We start from the raw sequence: 27,617 nt of genomic DNA on the forward strand, positions 1-27,617 counted from the left end.
CAATCAACAAGCAAATCCCACTGAGATTTTTTCCCAAAAAATGTCTCAAAGTCCATCCACATTTCTCACATCCATTTCTATCACTGTGTCTGAGCCTTTATTACTCTTGTCTGGACTTCTGAAGTATTCCTCAACTTTCCTCCCTGAACCCAATATTACCATTGCAATCTATTTTCTACACATTGGTTAATATCATGTTTAAAAAATATAAAGCAGATCAGAGGCACTCTCTTCTTATATCTTACATGATTCCTATTACACTGAGAATTCAATCCAAAAATATTATCAGGAGCTAAAAGTCCTGGCATTTTTTCTTCTTGTCTACCTCTTCAATGTCTATTTCTTTTTCTTTTTTTTAAATAGATCTTTATTAGAGTATAAATGCTTCACAATACTGTGTTAGTTTCTGTTGTACAACAAAGTGAATCAGCCATATGCATACATATGTCCCCATATCCCCTCCCTCCTGAATATTCCTCCCATCCTCCTCATCCCACCCCTCTAGGTCATCGTAAAGCACTGAGCTGATCTTCCTGTGCTATGCTGCTGCTTCCCACTAGCTAACTAATTTACATTCGGTAGTGTATATATGTCATGCTACTCTCACTTCCAATGTCTATTTCTAACAGTATCTTTCTTATCACACTCAGGATGCAGCAGTTTCCTGTTTGCTCCTTGGACATGTTAAGTGTTGCAAATTGATCTAACATGCTTTGGTCCTGCACAACATGTAGGCACTAGACTCTTTCTGGTAGATAGTAACAGGCAAAGAAGCCTGAGCTGAATAAGAATTAGCTATACTCTCATTACTAGGTCATAGCAAAGCAAAGTTGCTGACCTGATTTTGCCAAGAACACATATGTTTTTTGGACATACATGCTTGCATTGGTGAGTAATCAAAAAATAGTTCTGAAAATGCAACAAAGTTCTGTCTTTTGTTCTTTTAGATGCTCTGAATGCCACCTTTCAGCAGACAGCATTCCAAAGGCAGAATTTGTATATTGTTTAGTTGGATCAGCCAATGAAATATTCTTCTAACTCATGGCTGGGCAGAGAAAAATTTATGCATCAAGCCTCAGGTATCTTTCATAACATAAGGATATAAGCTTCATGCCTCACTTGATTCTTAAACTGTGTTAATATAAAAATGAGGCGTGTCCCCAAAATATGTAAGTCAACCCACATATCATGAATACCTTTAATTTCACCAGTAGAGGCCCATTTCCATTATTTTAATGCCAAGTATCAAGACATTTATTTGCCAATAAATACAATACCAGTTTACTAGTTTCTAATAATTATGATTATTAGCTGACCATGTGGTGTTGACCAAGAGCTTGAAAACAAAAAAAGTTTTGGTAGCTATCTCTGGAATGGTGTTGGAACAACTAGACATCCACATACAAAAAAAAAAAAAAAAAAAAAGAATCTAGACACAGACCTTACACCCTTAAACCCTTCACAAATGTAAAATGGAAAATTATAAAACTCCTAGAAGATAACATACAAGAAATCCCAGATGACATTGGATACAGCAATGACTTTTTTGTCAAGCCACCAAAGGTATGATCCATGAAAGAAATAATTGATAAGTTGAACTTTATTCAAATTAAAATTTTCTGCTCTGTGAAAGACACTGTCAAGAGAATGAGAGGAATGGGAGAAAATGTTTGCAAAAGATACATCTGATAATCGACTGTCATCCGAAATACACAAAGAACTTGTAAAACTCAACAATAAGAAAACAACCCCATTAAAAAAACAGGACAAAGACCTGAACAGACACCTCACCAAAGAAGATATACAGATAACAAATACACATGTGAAATGATGCTCCTTATCCTATGTCATTAGGGCAATGTAAATTAAAACAATGACAACATGCCACTACACACCTATCAGAATGGCCAAAATTGAAAACATTGACAATACCAAATGCTGGTGAAGATGTGGAGCAACAGGAACTCTCATTCACTGCTGGTGGGAATGCAAAATGGTACAGCCACCTTGGAAGACAGTTTGATGATTTCTTACAAAACTAACTATACTCTTATTATACTATCCAGCAATTGTGCTTCTTGGTATTTACCCAAAAGAGTTGAAAACTTATGTCCACACAAACACCTGCACACAGATGTTTATAGCAGATTTATTCATAATTGCCAAAACTTGGAAGCAAGCAATATGTCCTTCAGTAGGTAAATGGATAAATAAACTGTTGTATATCCAGACAATGGAATATTATTCAGTACTAAAAAGAAATGAGCTATCAAGCCATCAAAAAACAACATGGAGGAATCTTAGTGCATATTATTAAGTGAAAGAAGCCAATCTGAAAAGGCTACATACTATACAATTCTAACTATGTGACATTCTGGAAAAGTCAAAACTATGGAGACAATTAAAAAAATCATTCGTTGCCCTGGGTTGTGGGGAGAGAGGGGAGAGATGAATACGTGAAGCACAGAAGATTTTTAGGGCAGTTAAACTACTCTGTATGGTACTATAATGGTGGATACATGTCATTATACTTTTGTCCAAACCCATAAAATATACAATAACAAGACTGAACTCATGCAAACCATAAATTTTGGGTGATAATGGTGAGTCAATGTAGGGTCATTAATTGTAAAAAATGTATCACTGTGGTGTGGGATGTCCATAGTGTGGGAGGTTTTGCATGTGTGGGGATAGGAGATATATGGGAACTCTGTACTTTTTGTTCAATTTTGCTGTGAACTTGAAACTTCTCTATAAGTTTATTAAAATAGACAAAAATACAACAGACCATCGGCATTTGTATCATTTTAAGGATTGTGTCCAAACTTCTAAGTGTGGCATGTGAGATCTCTCATGAACTTGTCCCTGCCTAACAATGCATGTTAATTTCTTACGCCCACACTTTGTGTGTATGTGTATATACACATACACAAACACACACAAACACATTTTCCCCACCTCTCACTCTAATCATTCAGAACTTATTGTTCATTGAAGCAAAGTCACTCAGAGCTGTCCACTCTTCAGTGGTGAGAGTTTCTGCTCTTCTTTGATTGTCTAATTCTTCCTTGTCTTTCAAGCCTTATTTCTTCAGAAGGCTTAATTCTCCTCCAATCTAATTCAAGTGCCTCTAATTGCACCCAGTATGTATCTTCTTTTATCATAGAAGATGTCATATTATTCTAGAATTGTTTATATATGTATATATGTGCTGTATCATTCAATAGATGATGAATTCCTTGAAGTAGAATCTGTGTTGTTTTAGCACAGCTCTATGTCCATAGTTGGTGCTCTAGAAAAATTTGTTAGATAAATGAATGGTGACCAGAGGATGTGGAGTAAGCTCTGATCTTAGAGAATTCCCAGGGTTGACAACGGTGTATGGCAATCTGACCTTAAGGGAAAGTGTGTGTAGTTGCTGGAAGCATTTTACATCTTTAGTTGGAGAGGGCCAACTTCAATCCCTGGTGATGTCAATATGGCAGCTTTCACCAGCCTGAAAGTCCTCTGGCACTGAAAACACATAAAGTCTGGAGGCTGTTTATGAGACTGAGAAGGTGAGTCAATAGACCCTGTTCCAAGTTGGCAAGAAGGAACATAGTCCTAAACAGCTAAAGCGCCATAATTCACATTAAGCTTCTCATTAATTTAAATGTTAATGTAAATTTAAAACATGTTGTATTGATTTGGAACTACTTTTTACGAATACCGCATAACTGAGCTCTCTAGAAGCAGAATCCAAATGGACATCTCTTCACACCAACTTATGATTAAGAAAAAAAAATGAGGCTTTCTCTTTTTCTCTCTCTTGTTTTGTTGGGTAAAATCATTTGTTTTACTTATGAGGCCTGGCTATGAGAAGCTATGAGAACTTCTGGCTTTGAGTGCCACTGATTTGGACAGTCCTCAGCAAAAGATCAAATTCTGAATGTATTCTTTCAGAGTATTGCATATGTAATTTCAAATATATATGGAGATCAGTGTCTTTTCCATTTCACTGATGAGAAACCTAAAGTCTCTGGGACCATGCTGGTGATTTCAGTCTGTTTCGTTAGTTCTTCATCTAGAATCTCTTTTATTGGGATTTATATTTCCTTATTTAACAGGAAAACACATTTTTCAAAGGATGTCTTAAGACATCACATAAGAGGAATAATGCTAATGCTGCTGATGATAATGATGATGGAGATGATATCTGGTAATTTTTGTATATGCTTCCTTACTCTGTGCCAGATCCTAATGCAAAGTCTTTTAAAACAATTTCTCACTTAATCCACAAAACAGCACAGAGAGGAGTCTTCTCTCATTACCCTATTTTACAGATAAGGAAACTGTCCCATAAAGAGATTAAGTCACTTTCCTAAAGTTCCACAAGCAGAAAGGGATGTTGCTGGCCCTAGGACTCAGGTTGGTCTGACCTCAAGGTCTTTTTCGTAAGCATTATGCTCTCTGGGTCTTACATCACACAGTGTGATTGATACATGCAGACCTAGAGTAGCAAATTTCTTTTTGAAGAGATGCATATAAACATGTAATTAAGGATTTAGTGTTACTATTGAGACGTTGGGTGGATGGATGAAATCCAGAAACCTGGTTCTTAGTTCCTGAACACCTTGTATCTTATTTCCTTCACCTATACACTATGAAATTTGAACTAATTGATTAGTGAGGCCTCTTCCAGCCCCACATTCTGTGAGTCTGTGTAATGATATGATTCACTTTGTTCTGATCAACAAACTCTCTGCTTGGTTCTTATCTTCACAACCACCCACTACAGTGCTTCTTCACATCCGATGCCTCTGCACCTGCAGGCAACCCCATCTAGCTCACTTCTCTGTACTCACATGCATACAAAGTAAGCATCCTGATATGCACACATTTCTTTGAAACATGCTAAATACCAGGCAGAAAACTCAGGCTAGAAGATGGAAAAAGCAGCATTTTGTTCCCCTGAACACAGAAATGAAATACAAAAACCATAGTCCTGGAGAGAAATCAGACAAGACCTTCATATATCAAAAGAAAAATATCAACCAATGCATTCAGAGGCTCAGATAATAAAGGACTGAGAGAACCTATAGAAATTGAATATTTACTGGCCTAGGTGTAGCCAACAAGCTCTGTAGGGCCAGGGTATATAGCGTAGTAAGGACTATAGGCTCTGGGATCACACAAACCTGCTAACTTCACCACTTATTATCTCTCTTTGGGGAGTTGACTCATGCCTCAGTTTCTTCACCTGTAAAATGAGAATCATAATTCAAAATTTTAATAGGGTAGTTATAAGGCTTAATCTGTAAAATTATGTAGAGAGTTTATTCCAGCACCGGATATGTAATACAGGCTTAAATTAATCTCCATTACTTACAAACAACAACAAAAAATGTTCATGGGTTAGTTTTAAAATTATCTTTGTAAACAGTAATTGTAGTTATCACTCAATTCTCAATTTTAGGAATTATTATTGTTTTTGCAGGTCAATGATATATGAAATAACAATTAGATATGAATACTTCAACCAGAAATATTTTTCCCTTGGAAGATATCTGACGGGGAGAAAAAGTCATGATATAATGTCAAATTCTGTAAGCTATCTTACAAATAGCCTCTAGTTCTCCAGTTTCTATAGAATTCCAACGTCTTCCTCTCAACATTAGCATAGCAGGAAGATAGACAGCTGAGCCACTGGCCCCAAATGGTTATGAATCCTGTGAATTAAAATTCCAATTTTACTGAAGTCCATGAGATACATAGTTGATTTATTCAATAGAAAAACCTGAAATTGATTACAGTCAATCTAGTATCATTTACCTACAAGTAACTAATTGCCCAGCAGAGATAGAAGCCAGTAACTGAGTACCTAGAATAAATTTACAAAAATTCAAGATTTATCTAAACATGAGGATTTTGCTACCATAAATTCCTCCTGACAATTCTACCTATATCACACCACATCCTCAGAAGGAAAATTATCACAGAATTTGAAAGATGGAAGGGGACTTGGAGGAAATTCTGCACAAAGCTCTTAATTTTGTATGTGGAGAGATTAAGACTCGGAGAAGTTTAGATACTTGTCCAAAATTGCCTACCTAATTATGGTAGGGTTATGAATTGAATCTAGTTCTGATTCTTAGTCCAATGCCCGTATTTACTTATTTTCTTTATTGCTATATCAAACTGAGAAATCTGTTAATTACAGTGTATGTTTTCTAGTTTTTTTAATGTCCATTTGGCTATTAGGGTTAGAATAAACTGATAATTATCTCTATTGTTTTCAACTTATGACAGAGGGATGAGGTAAAAGTAAGAAGTCTCCCAAGCTTCTCCAATGAAGTGTGTATGACACATGACACACTTCAGTAATACAGTGCACTGACCATTGACAAAGGAAAGAAAGATTAGCAAATTTAGAAATGGGTAAACTAAAGTAAATATCTGTATCTCTATCTTTACATCTATGCCAATGTTTATATCTATGTCTGTCTGTCTATCTGTATTAGAAAAATGAATGACTAAATTCTGTTGGGGGAGTGTGACAGGCTGGAATATCTAACACTAAATTTATTCTCAATTGTATAGTATGATTTAAAAATATGATATTTGTGTTGTCTTCCTCCAGGTATAAAAGAAACGTTATCTACAGAAATCCAGAACACTTCTCTAACCTCTTTGGATTTTCTTGGGAAGATCAAGACCTGTTGAGAAATTTTGATAAGGTAAGTAAGTTCCAAGTAACACTAACCTGTTTTCTTGTGGCTTCCATTCTAGCTTACAAAGTTCAGAACAAAAGTGATGTTCTATAAGTCAAAAGAGTAGAAAATGGAAAGCCAGATTCCCCTTTTTATAAATGATGCAGTTAATATCTGAAAATGTTATTTCAGCATGTAAGCTTCCTAACATTTAACTCCAGCACTAGATAGATTTACCCATCCAGTTCCAGGAAGTGCTAGGCAACTGCAGGCTCTCTCAACATGGCAGGCTGCCCCATAAAATTTCCAGTGTGGATAGCAGGTGTGAATTCTTCTTCCTGTAAATACCCAGCCCTAAAGCTGAAAGTGAAGAGAATGGGTTAAACTATAACCGACAAAGTCTTGCTCCCCAGTTCACCAATCACATAAGCAACTCTAATGACCAAGGAAAGGAGAGAGTAAGGCAAGTACAGAGAAGCCAGAATAGCTAACATAATGGAATTTTTTTCAAATGGAGAAATAAAATAGAAATAAGGAATAAGTATTCTTCCCAAATACCATTGAAGAATAGGAGAGTCCTGCCAAGAAGAGGAAGGGCTCTTTACAGTTTGCATGAGGATTTTGTTAACCTGGTAGCACACTAAGAGAACCCCTCCCGAGTGATGGAGGCAGCCACAGCACTGTGATTTCTCCTGCTTAAAGAAGCAAGCCAGATTCTAAGCAGAATTTTTGCCAACTGCCTGTTAGACATCATGTATTATTAGAATCACAATGGGCATGTTGTCTGTATTGTCACAGAGCATATGGCTATATGATAGACTGCTGGCATTTGTGGTTTTTACTGTTTTTAAAAAGCCCATTACATATAGTAATTTTTAATTTTTCAGGCATACTATTAAATTATTCTGTAAAGAGGGTGTGGAGGGAACAGTTTATCCAGGTAAGTGAGCTTAGCTGACTTTTCAGTGAACTTGTCTCAATGGGAATTGTAATTGTAATTTAATATATCATCTGTGTCTCCTGGATTTATTTGTTGGTAAACATAAAACCAAGGAAAGGGAACTTATTGAAAGTATAGAGAAACAATCATAAGCTTGAAGAAAAGTAAAATAATAGACTTGGTATAGGACTATGAACCAAGCCAAGCATCTGTAGAAGGTCTTGGTAGCAGCACCCACTTAATATTTTCAACTGGTTGGTGCCTCTAGAATGAATGAACCATGTTCCTGTCATATTGATATTTCTTCATCTGAGATTCAAGATCATGCAAGAAAAAGTTTTATTTCGGCCATGCAATTTGGTCAGATTTTGGTGATTTGCCCTCCCCTTGGTTATACTGGAGTAGCAAAAGAAAACATACAATGGATTGGAAAGTTTTATCTTCTATGATGGAACAGCAGTCATCTGGATTTGCCACTCCACCACAAATACATATCATGGAGAATAATTAATCATCAAAAATGAGATAGGGCTAGCATCAGGATGAAGGAGTCTATATTTAATACTATTTAATCCACAGCACCTTGTAGCATAAAGGGTGTATCACCTATTGACATGGGTGATCTACAAAAATGTATGTACTACAGTGACATTTAGAAAGTTAATTATTGGCAAATGTCTCTTGGGTATATCCTTAAAGAATGTCAAGGGACTACTAGATTGATCAACCTTTTAATTTTGACACTCAAAAGTTGTATTTCTGCAAGGTTTATGTAAGCTTGAAATACAAAATCAACTAGTCCCTCAAAATGAAAAATCTTTTGCTGAAAGAGAGAAGAGGACCAGTAAGGATATAAAAAGACTGGAAATTCACTGGGGGAGCCAAAGCTAAAAATCTTTCATAAAGCAAAAACCTTAAAGAGGGGAGGGATAAAGTGGTTCTAGGTTAGTAGGACTTCCTGCTCCAGAAAGAAACAAATGCAAATCCTAATTTAGAACCCTAATTTAAGACCTCAGGATTCCTCCAGATTAAGTTCAACCAAAGATGTGCTCACTGCTGATATTTAGTAAAAATAAATAAATATGTTGAAAAAAATGAGTGAATGAATAATTAGATTAATTTTAAATATATTAGACAATTTTCCAAAATATACATGTTTAACCATCTGTTTTTAAATGAGTCCATATCAGTTATCTCCCCTTTTTCCATATCCTCAAAGCCTTTATAACATTATTCTTTTAGCATAGCATTAGGAAACCAAAATGAAAAAACATAAAACAAAAAAAACACAGGTAACTTAAGAGAAAGCTATTATCCATCCCTGATAGATCTATCCTAAAGAATTTATCTCAGAAGTTCAAGGCTATCTGGTTCCTGTGCACCAATAAATCACAGCATAATAAAATCAAATCAGAGTGGGAGCATTCTAATTTTAATTTTGTCTTGAGATTTATGAAGTATCTAATCATATTTTGAATCAGTTAGTAAAATGAATGGATAGCAGGTTCTGTAGGAATGCTTGGATATTCAGGGAAATTTTCCAAGAACCTTCTGCAAGAACATATTAAAATCTTAGGGGAGGTCAGAGCATACAACCATTCCTTTGATTAACTATCACAGCTCTTCCCTATCTATTGTGTATAAACTCTGGCACGCAGATTTTTGTCCCATTTGGAAATGTTATCCTAATAGGAATTGGCCTACCAGCACTTATTTCTGACTTCTCCTTGCTAATAGAAAGACTGAGAATTATTGTCTTCTGGAAGGTGGTTAAATGAACAGTGCAACAGATTGGAACAAGTAAAGTTCCAAATAGCCTTGTCAGGCTTGTGATTCATATACAAAGAGTAGACATCTACATGGGTAAATTTCAGTGGCTGTTCCTTGATGATTGACATTTTTACTTAGGAACAAATAGAGTTCCACTTATTCCTGGAAACCTATCTATAAATTAGTTCCCCCAATGTCTAAAATGAGATATGTAATTTCAAGTGAAACAAATATTATTGCCCCAGTCTAAAGAGAACTAAAAGGATATTTGCTATTATCACATCCATGGGAATTTTTTGATAAAAAATACATAGCTTTTTCCAGTTTAGGTTGTCTCTGAAATGTGGCAGTATTGGTAGTGGCTGAAATAGTTATTAGAGCTGATTCATAGAGTTCATGGTAATAGAAAAAGCATGCCCACATTCCCATGACTCGGGCCCTCGTTAACAAATCTTTACACCATAAATCTGATGTAGCCCTATTCAGGGAGATCTCAAGCCCTTTGGGATGCCTCCTCCTAGATCTTTAAATTAAAAACTGAATTAAAACACTCAGTAATGACAAGAGTATAGAGAAATAGTGTTTTTATAAATGGATGTTGAGAGTGTATGTAACTTGATAAAACTTTCTGGAGACTAACATGGCATGTTATCAAAAGTCTTTAAAATGTGCCTGCCTCTGACCTAATGTTTTCTTTTCTAAGATTTATCTTAAAGAAATCAGTAAACAAATGAATGTAGATATATGTACATGCATAAGCATTGGAGCATTGTAAACAGTTGCAATATATTAGAAACAACCTAAATACCTGAAAACAAAAGATTTCTTATAATATGGCCTGTTGATATAATAAACCACTATACAGTCATTAGTAGTGAAGCTGCTGCTCTGAATATATAGACATGAGAATATGTTCACAATACATTATTAATTTTAAAAATCTGATTACAGTAATTTATGCAAATATGATATCAATAATTATATGTTACATATATATTATATATTTTATATGTATAGAAAAATATCTGAATAACAGGGTTATAGCTTATTCTTTTTGTATATTCTTTTTTTAATAGAAAGAAATAGGCATGTGAGTATATAAATTGAGAGAAAAAAATAAATTGCAAACTAAGGGAAAAGTTCTTCAAAGGGTAAGAGAAGACCCTCTACCTCCATGAAAAGATATATACGCATACTACCTCTTTATAATCCATATTGTTTTCACTCCAGAAGGAGGCCTTGAAAGGAGATGAATCTGTGGACCTATCATGTTTTCCTGGGAATGGGGCTGAGCTGTGACTCCAATTGTCCTAGTTTATAAGTGATGACATCTCTTGCCTGTTGCTGTAAGTCATAGAATTGAGGGGCTATGGCCACTAGCAATAGGGTAAAAAGCATGGGGGAGGGGAACTTCAAACAAAACCAGTTGGTCATTTACAAATAGGACTAAAGAACAAGAATGTGAGATATCATTCCCAGGGCTAGGGATTGAAAAGAGACATTGAGGATGATTGAAAGGGGAAGGCAATAATATGCGCTGCTCAGTAACAGGGTAAAGCCAAGATTACTTCTGGTGTGGTACATATTCGGTTCTCAGTGAAAAGAGTACTGGAGTGGCAGTGACAAAAATGACAGATTCACAACCCTGAAAGCCTGTAAAGTGCAAAAGAAAGGGTGCCTGCTCAGGAAGATGCCAACGTGTTGCTTGGGAGAACTTGAGCTCTTGTATAACCACTATCAAATCTTTGGAAACAACTAAATTCTCAAGTAAATGCCCTTCACGCTAAGCCCCCTTTTCTTTCATCCAAGTTGCTGACTCTACCCCTTCTAGAATATTGGAATGTCCACTAAAAAAATGAACAATCTAAAAGTTGAGAATTATGTTTTTATTCCAGGAACTTACTGAGGACTATAGCCCAGGAATCAGCCTCTCCGATAACTCTGAGGAACTCTTGCAAAGAGGTAAGGGAGAAGCCAGGATATATAGGAGATGTTGCTGAAAAAACAAAACCAGAAAACATGTAGTTGGTCATCCAGAGATTACTGCTAATCACAAAAAACAGACATCTCAATTTAATAATCTTAGTGTTTTTCTATGTATAGGAAGATCCAAGAGTCTGGGCTCATCAAAATTATTCCTTTCATATGCATTTTAACTACCTAGGGCCAGTATGCTGTTTTTCTCCATCCTGAATTCCCCTCAGGGTTCACCACTGGGGGAAGTTGCAGTGGCTGATGGCTTGATGGAGGGCAACATTCATTGTTTACTGAAGTGGCAGGCAACATTTTTTGTCAATGAGAACAACCACCATACTGCATTCATGGAGTAGTTAGTAACCCTGAGGTAAAGAAAGGGTCCTTTGCACTTATGGCTAAGACGGGAGTAGCCCAGTAGATCCAAGTTCCCTGGAAATCGCTTTCCACTTAGCATTCTTGGATGGATCTGTTTTGGTGCCATGAAAGGTTAGGAATTTCTCTGTTAAGAGATTTTGAATGGTAACCTCTTATCTTATTGTTACTATTGTCATAAAAATAATGGCTGGTAGCAGTAATGGAGGAAGGACCTTCTATGCATATTACTGGAACTAAGCCTCTTCACAGGAATTATCTCAATGAATCCTCAAGCACCCTTTCAACCTTCATGTCAAAGATAAAGACACTGAGGGGAAGAGAAGTAACTTCAAGGTCATTCAAATAGAAAGGAGGTGGCTGTGGGATTAAAATCTAGGCAGTATGGTTCAAATCTTCTTAAACTCTGGTAGCTCTTCTGACTCTTTAGAACAGAACACATTATACTGTTTATTTCTGATGACAGTTGTTTGAAGTAACAGTAATCATTAACAAAGTCTGACATCAGATATAACAAAGCAAGAGACCCACAGGACTCTGACTTTGGATTTTTCAGATATTCTTTTTTTTTTTTTTTAAATAACAAAAGAGGGGAATTGGTGGCTTAGAACCCCATGACTCATCTTTAGTTTTCTTCGTCTGCCCTAACCTAAGGAATACATCTATGATAAATAACAAGATATGAAAGACTTCCATAGCTTTAAAGGAAAGTTGTCCAAAGCATATAGCATTGTATGGTAGTATCATACTTGAAGGGGGAAAAGCACACTCTAAGGATAGAGTATTTGGTTAAGTGGTAACCATTTGGAAAACAGAAGTGAAATGAAAATTACCTGCTAAGTCTCAGCTGTTCCACAGCACATTTCAGCTAAAAATGCTTAAAAATAAAATACCTGAGAAGGCAAACTATTTGCAGTTACATTTGTATGTGATCTTATTTTCTCTGTGTGCGAGACAGCCTTCAAGGCTGTCACTGTCATGATGGAGCATTCACTCACTCATTCAGTAAATGTTTATTGAACGTGTATATCATGCTGTGGAGCTAGGCACTGGGGTGACCCAGGTGATTTTATATTCTCTTTTGTGGAGTGAAGCAGGGACAGAACCGAGGAGCTTAATATCTTAATAGTATATGGTACCTTCAAGGCTGTCACTGTCATGATGGAGCATTCACTCACTCATTCAGTAAATGTTTATTGAACGTGTATATCATGCTGTGGAGCTAGGCACTGGGGTGACCCAGGTGATTTTATATTCTCTTTTGTGGAGTGAAGCAGGGACAGAACCGAGGAGCTTAATATCTTAATAGTATATGGTAGAGATGAGAAGAACAGATGCACATTAACATAAAGATATATGCGCTTGCCCACATATATGCATATGCTTTCTTGCCACACTGCAGGAGAGAAATATCAATCACACTGAAGATATTAACAGAATGTCTGGGTGGCTTCCGCCTCAGTTGCGGAAGATTTCATGGATGAGCTGAGTTTTGAAAAGTTTTGGAATAAATGACAGCATAAAGTATGGTGGCACAGAATATGGAGACATATTCTGTTTTGGCAGAGATAGTGACACAGAGGATCTGAAGAATCCTCAATGTCTTCAAGAAGTGTAATTTGAATTAGGAGATAGCTCAGGTGAACTGGTTAGTGGAGGTTGAAATAGCAGAATTGACGTGTATGTTTTTTGGAATATTTTTAAGTGGAGTCTAAAGAAAAAGCAAAACAAGACACCCTCTCCATATCCTTTCTTTAGAATCTAAAGCCTTTGCATGTGAGATGATACGTAATTATTACCCTTAATTCTAGCAAAGAAGAAAAAAAAAAAAGTAAACCGAAATCCTTTTCAAAGGCTTTGGCTTTAAATCAAACTGGGATGAAGCCCCAGCTTTGCAAATTACTTTTTAATCTTAAAAAAGTTACTTGCTTCTCTTGCCTTCAGATCCTCTATACAGAAGGGTTATTGGGAGTCAATGAATGTAAAGAAATTAGCATACTGTCAGACACATAATACATGCTCATTAAACTTAAGCTAGGTTATTATCAATAATACCTCTTGACCGTTTCATTAAAATATAGCACACACTGATTGATGCACAATAATATGCGATTTGGTTTTTGCTTTAAAAATAGGTTTATTGAGATATCACGATATCCTGCAAATTGTGGCAAGTAATGTGGTACAATATGAATAGAATAGAGTCCTACTACAAGGACACTGGTGTCTATCGGAACATTTTTAACTAACTGCAATGACTAGGTAGGGGTGGTGATTTGTTCTGATTTGTTCTTTACTTATCTATCAATTCCTAAGAAATTCAGGGCTCTCTAAAGCATTTTTGGTTATCAGAAAACAATTTCAAAATGCCTCTAGAACGCTGTACTGTTGAAGCATTTTTGTAGTTTAAAAAATATGTTCTGATTAATAAAATTCTTTTACCTTTATAAGATATGATGCTCACAAGGGGCCTGGGAGGTAAGCCCAGGGCTGGAGGGGATGAATGGAGGGGTGGGAAGATGACTGGAGGAAACTGACATTTCAAGGATTGAAATGACTTGACAGAACCAGGGAGTAAGAAAGCAGGAATTTCTTCTTTATGTTGCCTCTGCATAGAATGAATGAGTCACCTGTTATTCCTTGGACTCCAGGCTGTGCCAGCCCTGAGGAAGTGAGTGAGTCTCTGGCATGTGTTTGTGAAATGTTCAGTTTTCTTCTTTAACCACTCTTTCTTTTCTCTAGTCAAATATAATTCCCTGCTGCTCCTGGGCTTCTGGACAGCTACTAAGATCACACCTCTGCTCCTTCCTTTTCCTTCCCCTTTGGTCAAAAACACTTTATTCTGCAATAATAATAACTGGAATAAAATGTGTTATATCCACACAATGGAAAATTCTTTGGCAATCAAAAGGAATGAAATTCTGGTATATCCTATGACATGGATGAAACTTGAAAACACTATGTTGAATGAAAGAAACCAGACACAAAAGATGACATATGGTATGATTCCATTTATATGAAATGTTGAATATGAATATGATATAGATATAGTTCAATATCAATTTGAATACAGATTAAGCAAATCTGTAGAAATAGAAAGCCGATTAGTGGTTGCCAAAAGCAGGTGAGAAGGATGGGGAATGACCACTAATGGGTAGGGAGGTTCTTTTTGAGATGACCAAATATTCTAAAATGAGACTGTAGTATGGTTGTACCACTGTAAATATACTAAAAATCATGAATTGTCCGTTTAAATGACTGAATTGCATGGTATATGGATTATACCTCAATACAACTGTTAAAAAATAATAATAACAGGAATGGCCAAAATTATTGTAACCATGTCATGTTTGCATGGGATAAATATTTTGCATATATTAAGTTTGTGTATCTATTTAACCCTCAGAACAACCCTCTGAAGCTGGTACTATTTTTATTTCCATTTTCTAATATGAACAAACTGAGAAAAATTAATTATCCAAGGTCACACAGCTAGTAAATGACAAAGTTAAGATTTGAACTTGGGAAGTCTGGCTTCAGAACTCTGCTCTTAACTACCTTGAAATACCTTCACATGCAATTGACAGTCTTCCTCTATCTTGATATTCTCTATGATCCGGCCACATGGGAGTACTTACTGTGCCCAGATCTCCCCCGTGCCCTTCCTTGCAATTATTCATATGCTTTCTCCCTTCCCATTCATTTTTTCTCCACAACTTTGAGGTATAACTCGTATATAATAAATTGGACATATTTGAAGTGTACAATATCATAAGTTTGGATATATATGAACACTGCCAAACAGTCTCCACAGACTCTTGATCTTGGTCTCCACAATCGAGATAATCAAGATAATAAACTTATCTATCACCCCCAAAAGTTTCCTCATGATCCCATGTCCTCCTTCTATTCTGAACCTCCTCCCCCAACTCATTCCCAAGCCACTCTTGATCTTTTTCTGTCATTAGAGATTCACTTTTGTTTGCTGGAGTTTTATGTACAAGGAATCATATAGTATATAATTCTTTTCATCCAGATTCTTTTCATAATTATTCTCCTATTTATTCATGCCACTTCATTTCTCAAAAGTGTAGTGGTCCTTATTGCTGAGTAATATTCCATTATATATGTATACTGCAGTTGGCTTATTCATTCAGGTTTTGATGTACATTTGTTTCCAGCTTTTAGCTATTGCAATTAAAGATGCTATGAACGTTGGTACTCAGATCTTTGTATGGACATATGCTTTCATTTCCTTTGCATAAATACTCAGTAGAATGGCTGTATCATATAGTAAACCAGACTCTTCTAATATTTTACATTCCTACCAGCAATGACTGACAGTTCTAGACCCTCCACTTCCCTGCCAACACTTTTTGATCTTAGTCATTCTAATAGGTATATAGTGTTATCGTATTTCATGGTGGTTTTAACTTGCATTTCCCTAGCTACTAATGATGTTGAGCATCTTTTAATATGCTTATTTGCATCATTCTTGTTAGAATTGTCTGTTTTCTTATTAGATTTTGTGAGTTCTTTATGTATTCTGGTTATGTCTTTTGTGAGATATATGGTTTGGAAATATTTTCTTCCAGTCTGTAGCTTATCTTTCCTTGCTCTTAAAAATGTCTTTCCAAGAGCTGAAGCTTTTAACTTTGGTGAAGTCCTATTTATTATTTTTTTCTTTTATGGATCATGTGTATTATATTAAAATATTTTTGCCAAAATCAAGATCATGAAGATTTTTCTCCTATGTTTTCTTCTGCAAGCTTTATAATTTCACACTTCACAGTTAGGGCTATGAACCATTTTGAGTTAATTTTCACATGTGGCATGAGGTATGGACCAAAGTTCACAGTTTTGCATATGGATATCTAATTGTTGCAGTACTTGCTGCTTAATGACTATCCTTTCTCCATTGAACTATCTTTGTACCTTTATCAAAACATTCCTCCTTATTTTTGCCTATCAAAATCAAACTTATCCTTCAAGATCAAGTTTCGATGCCTCACTCTCTAGAAAACCACCCCAAAGTCTCCTACTTACTACACTTTGCATTCATTCATAGTCGAGTTAAAACAAATTCATATATTAATAGTGATTATCTACAGTTGTGGGGTTTGGGATGATTCGTTATTTTGGCTAAGCACTTTGTCAGTACTATCTGAATTTTCTACCATGAGCATTTATACTTCATAGAGAAAAATAACTTGATTTTATATATTTATAGTATATTCCTTGTGACACACTTCTAAGTAGTTTTTTTTTTCCATTTTGAGCAAATAAAATCCAATCTACCTGATATACATACATATATATACACATACACACATACATTCTATTTGCTCGTGTAACCAGAAAAATCTCAGAACAGAGTAGCTTTAGGCATGGATAGATCTAGATACTCAATAACTAGTATGTGCAATCTATCACTGCTAATCTCATAGCTCTGTTCTCATCACTGCTGGCATTTGTCTCAGGCAGCCTCTCCTATGTGGTGGCAAAGAATTCCCCAAACAACTGTAGGTTTACATTACTTTGGCAGCCTCAGTGGATCAAGTTCCTTCCTTATTGTCCTTGTAAAACATTTTGTGGTTGGCATGCCTTGCGTCACCTGCCTTCTCACAACCAGTTCTGCTGATATGTTGGCCAAGTTATTTGTTGCCACATGACTATGTTAGGTGGTCAACCCTATCTGAGTGTCTGAACATTAAGTGCTGGAAAGAAAACTGAGAAGCTATATCAAAAGAATAACTAAAACATGGTAAAATGGCTAAAATAACCAATGCCTACTACTTTACCTTTTTATATCACCCAAACAATCTGGTTACATAGATACTGCCCAAATTTTAGAAATTTGGAAACTGAGGCATAAAGAGATAGTAGATTTAATCAAGTTCACTGTCATAGTTTCCTGTGGCCGCTATACCAAAGTACCACAAACTTAGTGGCTTAAAACAACACAAACATATTATGTTTCTGGAGCTCAGAAATCAAAACCCAGCCCCAAGGGGATAAAATTAAGGTGTGAGCAGGGTTGCTTTCCTTTTAGAGTCTCCAGGTGAGCTTGTTTCCTGCCCTTCTCCAGCCTCCAATGGCCTTGACTTGTGGCCCCTTGTTCTTTATTCAAAGACAGCAGCGTGACATCTTCAAATCCATTTCTCTCTAACTCTGACCCTCCTTACTTACTCTTATCGGAGCCCTCCTGGATAATCCAGGATAATCTCCTCATCTCAAAATCCTTGACTCAGTTATACCAGTGAGGTCCCATTTGCTACATAAGGCAACATATCCACAGGTTCTGGGGATTAGGATGTAGAAATCCTTGGCGGGGGGTGGGGGGGTGGGCGGGGAGGGGGGGCATTATTCAACCTAATATAGTCACAGTGTTGTTAAGTGGTAATGTTGAGTGGTAATGTTGAATTCATATTTTCCAAATTGAAGATCAGTGTCTTTTCTACTTTATCACAGATGTATCACATAACAGTGGCTGTGTATAAGCTTGTCTAGGTTTCAAATTCCTAGAGAGCAAGGAATTTCACCTACCATAACAAACTCTGTGTGTGTGTGTGTGTGTGTGTGTGTGTGTGTGTGCGTGCACGCATGCGCCTGTGGCCTGTGGTGGACAGGGGGAGGGGGTGCTTTCTTCTGAGACAACAGGTAGAGGCAGAAAAAAAGGTTCCATTTCACTTTCCCCCTTGCATCATTCCACAGTGGCAGTTGCCTCCTTGGCCCTCCCTCTTGATTAATAAAGCAATAGTGTAGGTTTGTTTGTACCTCCTTTATTTGATAAATTCTGTTTCTAGCAAAAGAATACGGATTCCATCAGTAGGCAAATCACTTAATAGTTTTCAAATGACGACTATAATTCTTTCTCAACTGTCCCTACATGTGTGAAGAGAAGCAGAGAACCAAGGCGGTTGCATGAATAATTTAAACAATAAAACTCTATTGGCTCAATTATCTGATTATTTCGACAAGCATCTGGATACAATTTTAAGTTTTTCCTCTCTAACATTTTTTAGTTTACTTGAACATTTGGAGGCGTTGCCTTATAATAAATTATTTATTTCTTCTGTGCTCTAAATTCAATTTAACAAATATTTAATGAGCAACTAATATATGACAGAAATCGTGCTCACTTCTATTGTGGCTAAAAAGGCAAAAAACAAAGAATCTCGTTCTCATGGAATTTTCAGTTCCACCAGGAGAATGATACAATTATGCCAATGACTATAAAATTTGGCAGAATGATTGAGGTAGAAAAATAATGGTAAAAATGTTTATAGGGAGAACTATAATTCAGTTGGGAAAAATTAGGTGAAATTTCTGGTAGAAGTATTCTGGAGCATGGTTAAGAGTTTGCAAGGCAGAAGTAGCATAAGAGAGTGTCGTCAATGGAAAGAACCACAAAACAAGGAGGCAGGAAAACCTAGGACTAATCTTGGGAACCACAGGTGCTCTGGTTAAGCTGGGACATGGGGAACGTACAAGGAGTTCCCAAGAACTAAGAGACTGAAAGGGACCGTTTATGTCCAGCATCTAAAAGTATCTAATTTATTCATCCCAGCACCCTAGTAGTTTTCAATATGTTTGTATTGAGAAGATGTTTAGGCAATGTCTAGAGACACTTCCATTTCCAAAATGGGGGTGGGAGGGGGTGTGGGGGGAAGGGAGAAGGCAGGGTGATACTGCCATCTAGTGGATAGAGGCCAGGGATGCTTCTAAACATCCTACAAGGCATAGAGCGTCCCCCCAAAAAACAAAGAATTATCTGGCCCCAAATGCCAAACTGCGCCACAGATAATAAACGCTGCAGTTACCTTATGAGGCTGTATTATTATTTCCTTATCTGACAAACTGAAGTATTTTGAGATTACACATCTTGCCTGAGATCATTAAATAGTAAATGGCAGACCAAGATTAGGGTCACAATATAGTGAGGAATGTCGACATAATCAAGAAGCTAATGAGAGTCTCTGAACATGGACATGTCAATCATTGGAGCTGTAGTTCAATGACAATGCATGTCCAGTGCTTAGCCCAGTGCCTGACACATAGTAAGCACTCAATAAATGTTCCCTGCTCCTTTAAATGATAGCTGGGGCTTTCAGTGATGCATCAGTTGTGAGGGGGCTCCACTGGAGGACAGAGAGACTGGGGACTAAAAGATAGTCTGGGACCAGGGCAGAGTGTTCAGAGTCTGAACTGGAGTGAAAGCATGTGGTATGTGCAGGAAGAGACACATGCAAAAAAATGTTACCCATGGGGGAACTGGAGAGCCTGACAAATGAACGAATGTGTGGGTGCGTGTCAGGGGGAGTTTTGAAAGTGACTCTGGTTTTGAACACGAGAAACTAATTTTCACCTCACCACCATGAAGGGAAGAGCTACCATGCTAGGAATGATTATACTCACTTAAATCAGACAAACTGAGACACAGAAAGGTAAAGCAATTAGCTCAAGGTCAACCACATTTGAAGCTTTCTTTAGAAATATACGGAGAAGAAAAGCTTGACCTTTTTAAAGATACAATAACTAAATCTTCATAGGAGCGATAAGGACAAAATGACATTTTCTTTAATATGCTTCCAAAAACAGTTTTAACATTCATTTTGCTATGTATTTGTATAGATGAAAGTAACTTTAGCCTCTAGCCAGACATTCTGGCTGAATGAAATATGTAGAGATACCAAGGAAGAGTTCCCCAGAGAGCCTGGAGTGAGGTTCTGTATTTTTTTGTCACATGTTCTGCATTATTATGGGAGAGCCAAAAAAAAAAAAAAAAAAAACACTTGGCTGGCTAGGTAACAACATGTGGGAGAGAGGAGAGGACTCACAGTAACTGAGAGCTTGGTAAAATATACATATTAACAATAGCAAATATCACTAATACTTAATGAGTGCTCATGAGATGCCAGTACTGCGCTAACTATTCCTCATGCATTATTTCACTTTAATCCTCATAAATGTATGAAATAGGTGGGACCAGTGATAGGTGAGGTCTCCGGGACTTCAAGAGGTTAGTGAATTACCCAAGATCACACAGCTAGGAAGTAGTGGAGCCAATGTTCAAACCTCAGCTGTTGGACTCAAGTGCCCAAGGTTTTACCCACTATTATATATATGGCTAGAAGTTAGGAACATACATTCTTCCCTTTTTTTGTATTTGACAGAATATATATAAGACTGTGCATAGCTGTCATTCATTTAAGCCCTACCTAAGGGCAACCAAAAGAATAGTTGTTCAAGGGACAACCGGCCTCCCTCTCAAATCCCCACCTTTACTCCTTATCAATGTTCTGCAGTTGGCTTCCAAATCTCACTTTTTACCATCTTAGCTCTTCTTTAAAAAATTTGGATCCCGTATCTTCCCTGTGAATTCCATGAAGAGAGGATACAGCCATGAACAAGAAAGGCAGTGCCCCTACTCCCATGGACAACCCATTTCAGCAGACGAAGACAACTCCACAAATGGAGACCATCAGATAAGTGTTCTGCCCAAAATTAAAACATGGGGATGTGATAGACATTGGGCGGCTACCTCAGCTGCCTGGGAGAGATGGTCTCTCTTAGAATATCAAAAAGATCAGTGCCTGCAAAGAACAGAGAGAAAATGTTCTAGGCGGAGGGAACAACTAGAGCCAAGACCCTATTGTCCACACAGAAAGAAGCTAAGGTGTGGGAGCAATGAAGGAAGATAAGGTTGAAGAAAGGCTGAGACGGGGTTGAAGCTAGGAAAAGTAATATTTTCTTAGCCAATATAAGGAATTTTAATTTTATTCCTCATACGATGAGATACCTTTTGAACAGATCTCATCATCTTTTACCAGGGACAACCGTCCAAAAGTTTAGCTTTTGGGGTCGAGAAGAAGTTAAAGATACCAAGAAAAACTAATTTCACCTTGACTTTATCAGTTAATATTTCATATGAATGAGAGAGCGAGAGAACCCCAAACTCTTTCAGCACCTTAATTTATACCTGAAAGGTGTGTTTTTGACACTTCAGTCAATCAGTGGGTGCCATCAATCTGCGTATTGTGTTACAAGAAACTGCCTTTCTTCTCGATTTTTCCTTTCCTTTTGTTCTCAGGAAATTAATTCATGTCATTTCCATTTGAAATCCTGTGGCATTTGACTGCACAAGCACTTAGAGGCACCTTCTATGACTTGAAGCTTAGATTAATGGCATTGCTTGTCAGCAGCACATCAAGGAAAAAAGAGTCTGGACTGCCAGGCCCCCCGGGCCGCTGAAGTTACATACAGAAGATGGTTTGACACAGGTCTGTAGGTCTGCATGTGGTGGGTGCCAAAATAGTCGACTGTGGTGAGTGATACTAGCAATTTGGTTCTTAACATTTTTCCCATGCCGTATTTTGCTGTGAAAGGAACGTTCAAGCAAGGATTTGTAAGATGTCATCAATTTCGCTTTAGAATTTGGCTTTCTAAAAGGGCTGGAAACTTAGGGAGCATTTTCTGCAGTACTAGTCTGAGACAACTGATTTGTTTTATGAAAGGTTGAATATCGTCGATCACACTGTTCTGTGGATCTACATGAAAGCGCTTCTCCAGGCAGACGTATTCTGATTCTGATAAAAGCATAAAATTTAAGAGACCAAAGTGCCCTTAAAGGTCATCAGTCTAGCAAGTCCCAGACTTTAACACCTTTCACGTCATTAAAATGAATAAATATACAGTGGCTCACCAAATGTTTCCAACTTTGGATTTTGCCAGATATTTACATTTTTAAATGTTACTAAATAAAAATAAGAAAGGAAATTATAGTTGTAAAAATATAGGACAGAATTCATCACCAACTGAAGATTTTTGCTTGAAATTCAAGTAATTCCTAGGATAAACCCAGTTTATTGCCCTTACCCTTCTCATTTTGCTATAGTGAACTAGTGGAAATTTAATCTGGGACAATGTTTGGAAATTACTTATCTAATCTATCCCTGCCTTAAGGACCCAGAAACAACTTAGAGCCTAGGCTTGAACAACTTCAATGACAATCTTATGAGGCAGCCCTTTCCCAGTTCAGAAAGCTTTATTTTCAGGAAGTGCTTTATTATATTGAATGGGAGTTATGTATAACCTCCAAGTTTAATGTCACACATGTACACACACATACACATGCACATATGCACAAATAGTAAGCATGCAAATTGGTAAAATTTTGCAGATTTTAACACTTGGCATTTTTTATACCCATCTCCTTCTCCTACCCCAAAGCTGCTGCCTTGTTTGGATCCTCACAACCTCCCTTAGTTTCCTAATTGCTCTCCTGTGTCCAAGTTGTTCCTCTTCTGCAATTTACTTGCATAATGTCCTTTGGAATGTCTTTTGAAATTTCCAGACTTATCATGTTACCCCTTAACTTAATACCCCTCACTGAAAAATGATGATGATATTTGGACCATCTTCTTCTTCAAAAAAAAGAATCCTTGATTGGGCTGCTCTATGCAAGTTCATTTCTTGGCACTTCATCTCCTTCCCTGACACACTTTCTCCTTAAGCTCCAGCCCCTAAAGTATTTGCCGTTCTCCTAAAGTACAAACAATGAATGTTTGTCAAATTCAAACTCAGGTCTATGTGATTCCAAACTTACTGCTCTGGGCACTATTCCGTGTTCTTTCCTTGGATCAAGCATATCCTTTTTCTGAATATACACGAATCCTTTCTAAAAATGTAACCGTCTCTGGGAAATAATGAAAAGTTCCTAATACTTCTTCTGTATATGCAGAATCTACCAAATTTGGTACTCGATAAAATTTTGTTAAATAAATGAATGGAATGGATTAGGTTGAACTAAATTGTTAATTAGCACCTATATGCAAATTTTTTATTAAGGATCTTGCTTACTGCAGAAGAAAAACACACAAGATGATAACATACTTTTGCCACTCTCTAACCCTAGAGGTAAAAGAAACAGAATTGAGAATAGAAGAAAAGAAAATTCAGTGGCCTTTTAAATGTAGCCACTAAAATCAATAAGAACAGTAAAAAAAAATGGAGGCATCATTAATAAAAATTAAAGTAAGAAATTAAATCTAACATAGCATACTATTTTTCAGTATTCTTGACTCATTTTTTCCAGCTTTATTAAGATATAATTGACACATTACATTGTGTAAGTTTAAGGTGTACAATATGATGATTTCAAAGATGTATATATTGTGAAATGACTACCACAATAAAGTAACACCTCCATCACTCCACATAATTCCATTTTATTTGTGTGTGTATTGTGAGAACATTTAAAATCTACCCTCTTAGCAACTTTCAAGTAAATGATACATTATTGTTAACTATAGTCACCATACATTAGATCCCTGAAACAGTCATCTTATAACTGGAAGTTTTACCCTTTGACCAACATCTCCTCATTTCTCCTACCCTCAGATCTTGGCAACATCATTCTACTCTGTTTCTATGAGTCTGGCGTTTTTAGATTCTACTTATAAGTGAGATCATACAGTGTTTGTCTTTCTCTCTGTGACATTTCATTTTGCATAATGCCTTCGAGGTCCATCCATGTTGTCTCAGATTCTCTTTTCTCATGACCAAATAACATTCCATTGTATATATATATATATATATATTTTTTTTTTTTTTTTTTCTTTATGCATTCATCTGTCAATGGACACTTAGATTGTTTCCACATCTTGGCTATGGTAAGTAATGCTATGAACATGAAGGTGCAGGTATCTCTTCAAGATCCTGATTTCATTTCTTCCATATATATATACCCAGAAGTGGAATTGATGGATCACATGGTAGTTCTATTTTTAACTTTTTGAGGAACCTTTATACTGTTTTCCATAGTAACTGTACCAATTTACATTCCCACCAACAATGTACAAGGGTTCCCTTTTCTCCCTACACTGGCTAACACTTGTTACTCTTGTCTTTTTGATAATGGCCATTCAAACAGGTGTAATTTGCATTTCCCTGATGATTAGTGATGTTGAACATCTTTTCACACACCTGTTGGCCATATGTATGTCTTCTTTAGAAAAATATCTGTTTAGGTCCTTTACAGTATGACACAATTGTTATCCTAGTGAAAATATGAACTTCCATAAAAATTCATAAAATTTTAATAAAAATTATTTTCAGGAAGATTGTCAGCTAAAGGTTTCAGTAAAATGTTAAACACTCAATCCATCAAGAGTCCCCCAGTGTTTACTCTGTTCAAAAAGACCACAAGTCCATACACACTTCACGATGTTCACCTGCCACAGGGATATTTGTTTTATATCTCATTTCCCTATAAACTCCCATAATTGTTGATGAGTTTAAAGATCCCCTCCTATTTGGAAAGTCAACTCTGAGCCATATATCTTCTATATATTATAAAAGATTTATGTATCTCTTATATATTTATTCCTGGTGTTTGGAGAATTATCTCATTCAAGCAATAAAGGTGTTTCCATTGTCTGTGTAAATACAATAAATTATTATTTTTTAAATCTGCAACCTCTCCTAGACAGACATTTACTTCCCTAAAAAGTGCTGTGCATGTTAGAAACCTGGATATTTAAAAATGCAGATTGTCGAACATTATTAGAATCATGCGCCACTAAATCAGCTGGAGGCCTAGAACCACAGATGTACTCATGCATCTTCAAAGGGAAGAGAAATGAATTTTGAAATCTAGGAACTTCATTTCCTGAAAACACACTAGTAGCATGGTAGGGAAAACAAGGCTATCACTTTTTGAATCTGCACTGCATGGTTAATGCTGAAATAAAGTGACATGCTTTAGGAGTTGTTTAGTATCAAGTGCTGATTTAGCGAAATCAAATGCAGCTGTCTTCCCAAATTACACAACCAGATTCACACCATCTACTAATTCCTGGTGGAGTTTTTTTTTTTTAACATCTTTATTGGAATATAATTGCTATACAATGGTGTGTTAGTCTCTGCTGTATCAAAAGGGAATCAGCTATACATATACATATATCCCCATATCCCTTCTGTCTTGCGTCTCCCTCCCACCCTCCCTATCCCACCCCTCTAGGTGGACAGAAAGCACTGAGCTGATCTCCCTGTGCTATGCGGCTGCTTCCCACTAGCTATCTATTTTACATTTGGTAGTATATATATGTCCATGCCACTCTCTCACTTCGTCCCAACTTACCCTTCCCCCTCCCCATGTCCTCAAGTCCATTTTCTCCGTCTGCATCGTTATTCTTGTCCTGCCCCTAGGTTCTTCATAAACACTTTTTTTTAGATTCCATATGTATGTGTTAGCATGCAGTATTTGTTTTTCTCTTTCTGACTTACTTCACTCTGTATGACAGACTCTAGGTCCATCCACCTCACTACAAATAACGCAATTTCGTTTCTTTTCATGGCTGAGTAATATTCCATTGTATATATGGGCCACACCTTCTTTATGCATTCATCTGTCAATGGAACCTTAGGTTGCTTCCATGTCCTGGCTATTGTAAATAGAGCTGCAATGAACATTGTGGTACATGACTCTTTTTGAATTATGGTTTTCTCGGGGGGGTATATGCCCAGTAGTGGGATTGCTGGGTCATATGGTAGTTCTATTTTTAGTATTTTAAGGAACCTCCATACTGTTCTCCATAGTGGCTGTATCAATTTACATTCCCACCAACAGTACAAGAGGGTTCCCTTTTCTCCACACCTCTTCAGCATTTATCATTAGTAGATTTTTTGATAATGTCCATTCTGACTGGTGTGAGATGATACCTCATTGTAGTTTTGATTTGCATTTCTCTAATGATTAGTGTTGCTGAGCATCATTTCATGTGTTTCTTGGCAATCTGTATATCTTCTTTGGAAAAATGTCTGTTTAGGTCTTCTGCCCATTTTGGATTGCGTTGTTTTTTTGATACTGAGCAGCATGAGCTGCTTGTATATTTTTGAGATTAATCCTTTATCAATTGCTTTGTTTGCAAATATTTTCTCCCACTCTGAGGGTTGTCTTTTCGTCTTGTTTATGTTTTCCTTTGCTGTGCAAAAGCTTTTAAGTTTCATTAGGTCCCATTTGTTTATTTTTGTTTTTATTTCCATTTCTCTAGGAGGTGGGTCGAAAAGGATCTTGCTGTGATTTATGTCAAAAAGTGTTCTGCCTGTGTATTCCACTAACAGTTTTATACTCTCTGGCCTTACATTTAGATCTCTAATCCATTTGGAGTTTATTTTTGTGTATGGTGTTAGGGAGTGTTCTCATTTCATTCTTCTACATGTAGTTGTCCAGTTTTCCCAGCACCACTTATTGAAGAGGCTGTCTTTTCTCCATTGTATATTCTTGCCTCCTTTATCAAAAATAAGGTGACCATAGGTGTGTGGATTTATCTCTGGGCTTTCTATCCTGTTCCGTTGATCTATATTTCTGTTTTTTTGCCAGTACCATCCTGTCTTGATCACTGTAGCTTTGTAGTATAGTCTGAAGTCCAGAGCCTGATTCCTCCAGCTCCGTTTTTCTTTCTCAAGATTGCTTTAGATATTCTGGGTCTTTTGTATTTCCATACAAATTGTGAAATTTTTGGTTCTAGTTCTGTGAAAAATGCCATTGGTAGTTTCATAGGGATTGCACTGAATCTGTAGATTGCTTTGGGTAATATAGTCATTTTCACAATGTTGATTCTTCCAATCCAAGAACATGGTATATCACTCCATCTGTTTGTATCATCTTTAATTTCTTTCTTCAGTGTCTTATAGTTTTCTGCATACAGGTGTTTTGTCTCCTTAAGTAGGTTTATACCTAGGTATTTTATTCATTTTGTTGCAATGGTAAATGGGAGTGTTTCCTTAATTTCTCTTTCAGATTTTTCATCATTAGTGTATAGGAATGGAAGAGATTTCTGTGAATTAATTTTGTATCCTGTTAC

The 27,617-nt window shown here is 36.7% G+C and overlaps 1 protein-coding gene across 10 annotated transcripts in view; it reads left to right on the plus strand.

Annotated features, from left to right (window-relative positions):
• The window catches only part of LRRC4C (leucine rich repeat containing 4C), a 1,238,963-nt gene that overhangs the window by 1,033,245 nt on the left and 178,101 nt on the right, over positions 1-27,617 (plus strand). For 6 of the 10 annotated variants that reach the window (XM_082343760.1, XM_082343757.1, XM_082343756.1 and 3 more), the window contains exons 6-7: positions 6,620-6,716; positions 7,577-11,361. The gene's annotated coding sequence lies outside the window, so the exon portion shown is untranslated. The remainder of the gene's footprint in view (positions 1-6,619; positions 6,717-7,576; positions 11,362-27,617) is intronic. The other 4 variants (XM_082343761.1, XM_082343763.1, XM_082343759.1 and 1 more) reach the window with 3 other exon arrangements.

This window comes from Balaenoptera borealis (genome assembly GCF_965194805.1).
Source record: "Balaenoptera borealis genome assembly, chromosome: 11".
NCBI classification, from domain to species: domain Eukaryota; kingdom Metazoa; phylum Chordata; class Mammalia; order Artiodactyla; family Balaenopteridae; genus Balaenoptera; species Balaenoptera borealis.